The following is a 10,137-nucleotide window of genomic DNA, read 5'->3' as shown; positions in this document are numbered from 1 at the left end:
TCAACCGCTAAGTCCTTCTCTTTGGTGAATACTGATGAGAAGTACTCATTTAGTATCTCTCCCATTTCATCTGGCTCCACACACAGGTTCCCACCTCTGTCCCTGAGTGGGCCAACCCTTTCCCTGGCTACCCTTTTGCTTTTTACATATGTATAAAAGGCCTTGGGATTTTCCTTAATCCTGGTTGCCAATGACTTTTCATGACCCCTTCTAGCCCTCCTGACTCCTTGCTTAAGTTTCTTCCTACTTTCTTTATATTCTCCACGGGCTTCATCTGTTCCCAGCCTTCTAGCCCTTATGAATGCTTCCCTTTTCTTTTTGACTAATCTCACAATATCCTTCGTTATCCAAGGTTCCTGAAACTTGCCATACTTATCCTTCATCCTACCAGGCACATGCCAGTTCTGAATTCTTATCAACTGGTGTTTGAAAGCCCCCCACGTGTCAGTTGTTGATTTGCCCTCAAACATCCGCCTCAAGTCTGGATTCCTCAGTTCCTGCCTAATATTGTTATAATTAGCCTTCCCTCAAATAAGCACCTTAACCCGAGGACTCCAGTTATCCTTATCCACCAGTACCTTGAGACTTACTGAATTATGGTCACTTTTCCCGAAATGCTCCCCTATTGAAACTTCAACCACCTGGCCGGGTTCATTCCCTAATACCAGGTCCAGTATTGCCCCTTCCCTAGTTGGACTATCTACATATTGTCTCAGGAAGCCCTCCTAGATGCACCTTACAAATTCTGCACCATCCAAACCCCTAGTACTAAGTGATTCCCAGTCAATATAGGGAAAGTTAAAATCACCCACCACAACAACCCTATTGCTTTTACATCTTTCCAAAATCTGCCTACATAACTGTTCCTCAATCTCCCGCTGGCAATTGGGAGGCCTACAGTAAACCCCCAATGTTGTGACTGCACCCTTCCTATTCCGGAGCTCTACCCATATTGCCTCGCTGCATGAGCCCTCCGAGGTGTCCTCCTGTCGTACAGCTGTGATATTCTCCTTAGCCAGCAGTGCAACTCCCCCACCTCTTCTACATCCCTCTCTATCCTGCCTGAAACATCTAAATCCTGGAACGTTTATCTGCCAATCCTGTCCATCCTTCAACCAAGTCTCTGTAATAGCAATAACATCATAGTCCCAAGTACTAATCCAAGCTCTAAGCTCATCTGCCTTGCCTGTTATACTTCTCACATTGAAACAAATGCATTTCAGACACCCAGTCCCACTGTGTTTAATAATTTCTCCCTGCCTGCTCTTCCTCTTAGTCCTATTGGCCAGTCATTTATTTCACCTGCTGACCCATTGCTCTGGTTCCCACCCCCCTGCCATACTAGTTTAAACCCTCCCGAGTGACCCTAGCAAACCTCGCAGCCAGGATATTGGTGCCCCTCCAGTTTAGATGCAACCTGTCCTTCTTGTACAGGTCCCACCTAACAAACCTCCGAGATACCTGCTCCAATTCTGGTTTCTTGAGCATCCCCGATCTTATTCGCTCCACCCTTGGTGGCCCTGCCTTCAGCTGCCTAGGCCTTAAGCCCTGAATTCCATGGCTAAATCTCTCCACCTCTCTACCCCTCCCCCATTCAGATGGTCTGTAAAATCTACGTCCTTGACAAAGCTTTTGATAATCTGCCCTAATATCTCCTAATGTGGCTCAGTGGCAAATTCTGTTTGATAGCTCACCTGCAAAACGCCATGTGCCATTTTACTATGTTAAAGGCGCTATATAAATGCAAGTCGTTTTTGCCAGTTTGGCTCCCCAGCACATTTGCATTTGGTGATTGCAATGATTTGATGCGGTAACAGTTGATTCTATGATAACTTCCTGCAGGTTCAGCCCCTTTCATTGTGTGAGCAAAGCCCCCTCCCCCTCAACATTTTATCCTCCTTGTAATATATTCAATTTCATTTGCCACATTCCACTCAAATGCAAAATTTGCTTAATTCCTTCTTTAGGTCTTCATTCAACTCAATGACCGATTCACCTTTCCACCAGTTTTAGTCACATTCCGGCAATAGTACTGAAGACTTGTGCTCCCAAACTTGCCACGGCCCTAGCTAAGCTGGTCCAGTACAGCTACAACACTGGCATCTACCCGGCTATGTGGAAAATTGTCCAGCTATGTCCTGTACGCAAAAAGCAGGACAAATCCAACCCGACCCATTACCGCCCCATCAGTCTACTCTCGATCATCAGTAAAGTAATGGAAGGGGTCATCAACAGTGCTATCAAGCAGCACTTGCTTAGCAATAACCTGCTCACTGACGCCCAGTTTGGGTTCCACCAGGGCCACTCAGCTCCTGACCTCATTACAGCCTTGGTTCAAACATGGACAAAAGAGCTGAACTCCTGAGGTGAGGTGAGAGTGACTGCCCTTGACATCAAGGCAGCATTTGACCAAGTGTGGCATCAAGGAGCTCTAACAAAACTAGAGTCAATGTGAATCAGGGGAAAACTCTCTGCTGATTGGAATCATACCTAGCACAAAGGAACATGGTTATAGTTATTGGAGGTCAATCATCTCAGTTCTAGGACATCACTGCAGGAGTTCCTCAGGGTAGTGTCCTCGGCCCAACCATCTTCAGTTGCTTCATCAATGATCTTCCTTCCATCATAAGTGGGGATGTTCACTGATGATTGCACAATATTCAGCACCATTCATGACTCCTCAGATACTGAAGCAGTTCATGTCCAAATGCAGCAAGAGCTGGACAATATCCAGGCTTGGGCTGACAAATGGCAAGTAACATTCACACTACGCAAGTGCCAGGCAATGACCATCTCGAACAAGAGAATCTAATCATCGGCCCATGACATTCAATGACATTACCATCACTGAATCCCCCACTGTCAATATCCATTGCCCAGAAACTGAACTGGACTAGCCATATAAATACTGTGTCTACAGGAACAGGTCAGAGGCTAGGAATCGTGCGGTGAGTAACTCACCTGCTAACTCCCCAAAGCCTGTCCATCATCTACAAAGCACAAGTCAGGAGTGTGATGGTATATTCTCCACTTGACACTCAAGTAGTTTGACACCATCCAGGACAAGCAGCCCGCTTGATTGGTACCCCGTTCACAAACACTCACTCCCTCCACCACTGATGCACAGTAGCATCTACAAGATGCACTGCAGGAACTCACCAAGGCTTCCAAACCCATGACCACCACCATCTAGAAGGACAAGGGCAGCAGACACATGGAAACACCACCACCTGGAAGTTCCCCACCAAACCACTCACCATCCTGACTTGGAAACATATTGCTGTTCCTTTGCTGTCGCTGGATCAAAACCCTGGAACCCCGTCCCTAACAGCACTATCAGTGTGCCTACACCACATGGACTGCAGCGGTTAAAGGAGGCAGCTTAGCACCACCTTCTCAAGGGCAATTAGGGATGGGCAATAAATGCTGGCCTAGCCGTTGACTTCCACATCCCATGAATGAATTTTTAAAAATCCTTTGATTTTAATCAAAGTTCATTGCGTTTCTCAATTCAGGACATTTATATAGCTAAACCAGCAAGGCCCTGACACCAATCTCTAAATACTTAACTCACTATCTGGTCCCAGTCCAGCATTCAAACCTGGTGCCTTTAAACCAATTCCTTCCCAACTCAAACTGATTGGTCTACGCACAACCTTCCACTTGACCAGCAGTCTTTCATGTGGAACTTTCTCAAAGGCTTTCTGGAAGTTTAGAAAGACTACAACATGGCACTCCCAATGTTCTCAGATGTATCGTCTCCAGTTTTCTGTATTTTCTGTTTGATTTCAAATTCTCAGCATTTGCCAATTTTTACTCTACAACATGATTAGAACATTGGCTCTGTTTAATTGTGTGCTGGCATCGGAGTAACAAGATTATAAATAAAGAGTACAAGTACAGTCTGTTTAAATCTGTATCTCAATGGACATATACTATTTAATTATCATGTCAATGTTTAAATGTCTATTTCATTGTGAGTAAATATAGATTACAAGCTAAAATTCCATTATTTGTTATAATCCCTTAGATCTCATACTCAATGTGAATCCATTTGAAGATTATTAGTCCTGCTTGAAGGCATGGGCAGGAATCACACAATCCCGAGACAGTCACAAGTTAGTTTGTCATTATGAGTGTGCAATGGAATAACATCTTGATGATGTGAACATAACCCAGTGCAACAAACTGCAGTGTTGCATTGGCCATTACACATCACAGTCCATATTTATTATCCAAGGTCAAAAATTTCCCAATGATTTCACTGGAGTGACGACCTCTGACCTTTTCAACAAAATTTGTTGGGGGGGGTTGTAAATTGTATGATGCCCTTTTTTATTCATTCTATTGCCCAATCCTCCTTGCACTTCAAGGATGGTGCTAGACCAATCAGGGAATTGCCAGTCACTCTAGAGGGGTGATGGGTGAAGAATTCATCATCCTGAACATTCATGTTTCCAGAAAAGACAGCCACAGTGCGGAGGTGGTTGGTGCGGAGGTGGTCAGTGCGGAGGTGGTCAGTGTGGAGATGGTGTTATGACGTGGCAGATGACATGTGCCAGGTGGACCAAATCCACAAGGGAAAATTGGCCACGCTATCACAATGGATTTACAATTTGTATTTATTACGAGATGTGTGCATTGAATTCAGAAGTAATGAGTCCACTAAGACCTTTAGCAATTTTAAAAATTAAATTCAAATATTTATTAACTAAAGAAAAGATTTCAAGCACATATGTAAGATTACAGTTACTTAATACTATAACAAATACCAAAATTCTTAATTAACCTGACTCCCAGCCACACACCCCCTTTAAGGTAACAGTCCAAAATAGATTTTAAATTTAAAAAGTAAGCCCACAAGTTACCACAGCACCCACTCAACAGTGGAATCCCAAAGGCTTTTCTCCAACCTTAGTTACTGGACACAGCAGACTTTTGCAAAAATGGTTAGTGGCTTCTTCAAGGATGTTTCACACACTCCTGTTAGATCTCAAATGGCCCCCCAACATAGCCTTTCATTCCTCTTTATATATGCTTCTCTCTGTTTAATCTGTAAATTCCATTGTTCCATATATCTTTGCAAATTTACTTTTCCCATAATATGAAAACCTTTCATGTTGCCAATAAGACCTCTTTCCTTTTGGGAAAAATAAACATACTGCTTGGCCTTGCTTATCTTCCCAGCTGTAAACATCCTACCATCCATTTGAAATCCAAACAACTCCACTTATCTAAAAATGTAAATTTCCTTCGCACTTTATATGCCAAGACCTCATCCATGTTTACTCATTAGCATTTCAAGAAGCCTTCTACACCTAACTCCTTTTGATAATTTCCAGCTGACAGTCAAGCTGACTTCAATTCAATTAAATCACACACACAGAATCACCCATACTCACCCCTATAAACCTACTTTACAATAACCCACAATAATATTATGAAAATTATTAAGATTTCATAAGAATGGTCAGTGCAGAGGTGGTCAGTGTGGTGAGCAGGTGATCAGATTTTCTTTTAAACTTTCAAAAGCAGGGGATGTTTTGTTCACAATCAGAGTACCAAACATGACAAGAAGCGTTTACCAACACATTTTTCAAGATTTTTGAATGCATTATGGCACTTTCTCCTGGGGGGGGGAAAGTACTCTAATGCATGTCAAAACTTACAAAATGCTGGTCAATGTGGTGGTCGATTTATCTTTGCAGGACAGAGTCCTATGATCAATCTCTATATCAAAAATATGTCTACATTACATGCTGCATCTAATAGTCACTTTTGAAGGTGCCAAAACATTTTGTACTTATGTTACAGAATGTCCCAACTCCTCAGCAGGCTTCCTCCAGTGGTCACAAACTCTCCATGGGAGTATTTTTTTAGAGCTTCCAAAACCGGCACCAACATAGTAAAATAATGTCTGTGGGGAAATATAATTTCCCTGTAGACCCCGACATTGGAAGAGGATTGGTGTGTGTTTTACACCCAAGTCCTTCCTGTCCTGTGAAGATGAAAATGGTGTGGGGTTGGAGAGGCACAGGAAAATTGTATTTTCAGCTAAAAACATAAATTCAGCTTTTCATGACCTGCTTCACATGTCCCATGCTCACAGTCAGGCCATGACACTTAATAACACTTCTAAATGGTGGTCGTGTTTACACAATTTATAGTGCCTTAAACTTCCGCTTGCGAGTGCTGCGTCCTTGTGCATCCTCCCCTCACCCCCACCTCGCTGGCAGCGGCATTAGAGGCAGCTTGTTGTCTGTGATGTCCTGTTGGCCATGATAACCTTGGCAGATGTCCTCTGGCCAGCAGAGTCTGTGCAGGTACCACCTGGGAGGAAGTGCCCAGCACCATGGCTGGGCACTCCTCAGTCATCACGGCCTCATCAGATGACATGGGCTCTGACAGAGGAGCTGCTGCCTTCGTCTGGAACACCCAGAGAGGAGCCTGCAAATTCGACATGCAGCTGGTCTCCCAGCGTGAGGTTGGTTTGCACCTCCCTGTTCACCATTGATGGACGGGCACCTAGCAAAGTGACTTGGTGCCTCAGCCATCTCTCACAGTGGCAGTGACCTGTGTGGGCTGCCAATGTGTGGGCTTGTAGGTACAAGCACAGCCCCAGAAATCCCTGATTCTGTTCCTGGAGCTGCCTCTCCATGAGAGTCGCCACTCTCTCCATGGAGGAGGCAGTGCGCTTGGCGATGAGGGTCAACCCAAGTGCTCACGCTCCACATGGACTCCCCTATAACAGGAACCATGGCATGAAGACCCTCAGAGATATCCATCAGATCCTCCTGTGCATCCCACTGGACATACAGTATCTGCCGCCTGATGGACAAATCCAGAGGTTCATTGTCTGCCTCAGACTCAGCACAGTCCTAGTCTCCAGCAGTCCTCCAACTGCCGGCGCCTTGGGCACTCTCTGACCCCACCAGCTCCTCATGTGGGTGTATAGTGCCCTCACCAATGTGCAATACCAATGGAGCCAACCCCCTAATGCCTACCGACATGCCTGTATCTGTGCTGGTGCTGTGTTCTGAGAGAGGATGTGACGCAGGTTCCTCTGTCTGCGGCGGCTCCTCGGGTGTTAATGGAGGATCCTCGAGGTCCCTGCTGCATCTTGAGCATGGCGCTTCTTAGCGAGGAAGACAATATGTCAGTAGGTATCATCATCACAATGTGACTGTGCATGCAAGACAGTATGTTGACACCATGGACAGCTGCCTTGCTGAGGCATTGTGATTGGACGAGCAATGGGGACTCTTGATTTGAACTTCTCCTTGGAGATGCCACAACCCGACAGCTCTTACACACTTCCCCAGTCTCTCACCTGTCCACTGGACTCTAACCTTCCTCCGAGACCCCTGCCTCTCCATCACCTGTGGACCTTACTCCACGCCTGCATTCCGTGCCCAGGGCATCTATCTCGAACTTGCTGAGTATGAGCAGGTTGGCCACTTCGCCACCCGCTCGTGTGTGCTCCATGGCATTGTGGCTTCTCTTCTCCTGTACAGACAAAGTGCATTCATTAGCCAACCCCCTCCACCCTCTACCTGCAACCCCAAACCAGCTTCCTCCGCCCCACCCCTGGTGAACCAGGTTGAGCTGCTCATCACATCATCACACCTCAACCTTCTATGCACCCAACCCTAGTGGGCAGATTATTTGGCACTCTGAATCTTACACCCTGAGCACCACGATGAAAGGCCACCCTCCAAGACATCTATACTCAGTTCCAAGTTGGTACTCACTCTTGCGGAGTGCAGAAGATCATTGAACCTTGTGCGGCACTGGATCCATGTGCCCTGCAGCATGTCATGCCCGCTCACCTGGGCTGCCACTTCCGTCCAAGCTTTCTTTGCCTGGTGTGGTGACCTCCTCTTGTCGTTCTGTGGCATGAGTATGTCACAGCTGGCACTCACTGCCTCCATTAGAGTGTGCACGCACTCGCCCGAGAGGCGGAAAGGTGGAGTGCCCATCGGCATTGCCCTTCTGCCTGTTGTGCCCTGCGGGTGCTGAGGCCATGATACCTTCCAACATCAAAGTCTTCAGCTCTTTCCGGGGCAGCTCTCTCAGGGTCTTTGCACCTCCTGGAGACCTTCAGTTTAAAGCCCCTGGCATGTCTCCATTGGACCCGGTGCCTGACAGGCTCCTGTCGCCACCAGCAGCACAGGCCTGAATTTTTCGCTCGTCGGGTGTGCGTGTGCGCAATTGGAGGGCCTGGGAGCGGATGGGAAATGGGCTCCTGACCACGATCAGCTCCCGGCCGTGATTTCACACTGTCTGGCCAATTAACGGATAGCCAGTGTGAAATGTGGCCTGAGAAAGGCTCAGCACTGCCAGTGGGGGTGGGAAGAGGGTGAGCACTGACGTCAACGCGGGTGCTGGCGAGCACTTCGAGAGAGCTCCCTGAAGGCAGACATCTTCCCCATGGAGCTGCAAACCTCCACAGAATAAACTAAACAACAAAAGTGCTGCAAAATATCTCCATGCAGCACAATCAAGCACCTGAAAGCAAACCTCATAAAAAAACCAGTCCCCAGAGATCTCTCCATATTTTATTTCCTGATGGAGATTTGATCCCACCCTGGATCGAGGTTTGGGCAAAAATGTGAAGGCCGCCTGGTGATTGGCCCGTCCACCAACCATTAAACTGGACAGGCCACGAAAAAATCGCTTTCAATTGCCTCCTGAATGGGCTTAATTGCCCATCGCTTAATTGTTGGTGGGCGTGCTTCCCGTGTGCCGGGAATGGGAATGATCTTCTGCGAGATTGACTGCCACGCGCACCCGCCAAATGAGCTATCACGCCAGTGTGCCCTGACGTCTGGATACTCGCTCAACACCATCTGGCGCTGATTGGCAGCCGGACAGGTCAGGTGTGCACCCACCCGCGGGACATAAAATCCTGGCCACAGAGTCTCTGTGCGGCCCCCCATTGGCCGGCCAGCTCGTAATCGCGTCCAGCTCGTGACCGCAGGTGGGAGCAGATAACAGTGTGCTCCCGCTCCCGCTCCCGCTTCCACTGACTGCACCCACACAGCTTCTGTAACGTTCAGGCCATGGAGCGAATGCTTTCTCATCCAGTATATTATTTTCATTCATGCAACAAGGAGAAACTATTGTCGAATTTCTTCTTGAATGTATTGTTTGGGTAAACAATTACCTCATGTGATCTCTCCTGCTCTTTTTGATGTCTTATCTTCCTCATTCCTGCTCCTCAGTCAAACAGTCTGACATACACTGAATATACCAATTAATTAATTAATTAACCAATTAATCAATGCTGAAATCTCTCCACTGGTTTGCACATTTGAATACCCAACCGAGGTTACCAGCTGTCAGACTGGTTCCACATGTTCACCTAGCTCCCTGCCTGCTGGTCCTGGGGGTGCAATGGGAGATGGGGGGTGGGAGATGGAGGGGCGGTGGGAGGGTGGGGTGGTGTTAGTGATCCCTATGTACAAAAGTCAGGGCCACATACATTTATGCATTTTCCTTGGTTCACTGTCTGGAGCAGGTGAGCAGATGCGGGGAAGGGAAGGAAAGAACTCTACAACTAATACTAAATGTGACTGATTTCCACTGTCACTACCAACCTGCTCTCAGTCTGCCTGGCCTGGTTTGGTTCTATCTTGATCATTACCAGCTCCCGAAATCTGTCTGCCATTTATTTTTGGGGAGTTCATGCTGAGTGTGACTATTGCTGATGCTCTTAATAATGTGGCTGTTCCATTGCACTGGACAGAGTGGGAAGCTGGCTTCTTGTGTCACTGCCACTGCTACTCTCACCATTCCGGGATTCTCCCTGTCATCTCACTCTCCCTTTCCAAGTCCTCTTCTCCCTTCTCCCAGTCAGGAACACGCAGGCTTGAGATATCACATCATGTCCTCTGATTGTGAGACCAGGAACCAATCCAGTGGCCTGGATTTTAACACCCCTTTGAAGATGGGCTGAGAGATAAGAAGGACAGAGCCCTTCTGGACACACTGTCATTACTGGGCCCTCCTGCTCCAGTTGCAGTCCCATCAATGGTCACCACTCCCCGTGGTGCTGCTGGGGCATCTGAGCTCCTGGCCCTCTGATTGGTTGGCAACTCTATGGGGTGGCATCCACCCTTAACAGAGCCAATGGAT

The sequence above is a fragment of the Cetorhinus maximus genome, chromosome 12, assembly GCF_964194155.1.
Source record: "Cetorhinus maximus chromosome 12, sCetMax3.hap1.1, whole genome shotgun sequence".
NCBI lineage: Eukaryota > Metazoa > Chordata > Chondrichthyes > Lamniformes > Cetorhinidae > Cetorhinus > Cetorhinus maximus.
This window is presented reverse-complemented; position numbering follows the sequence as displayed.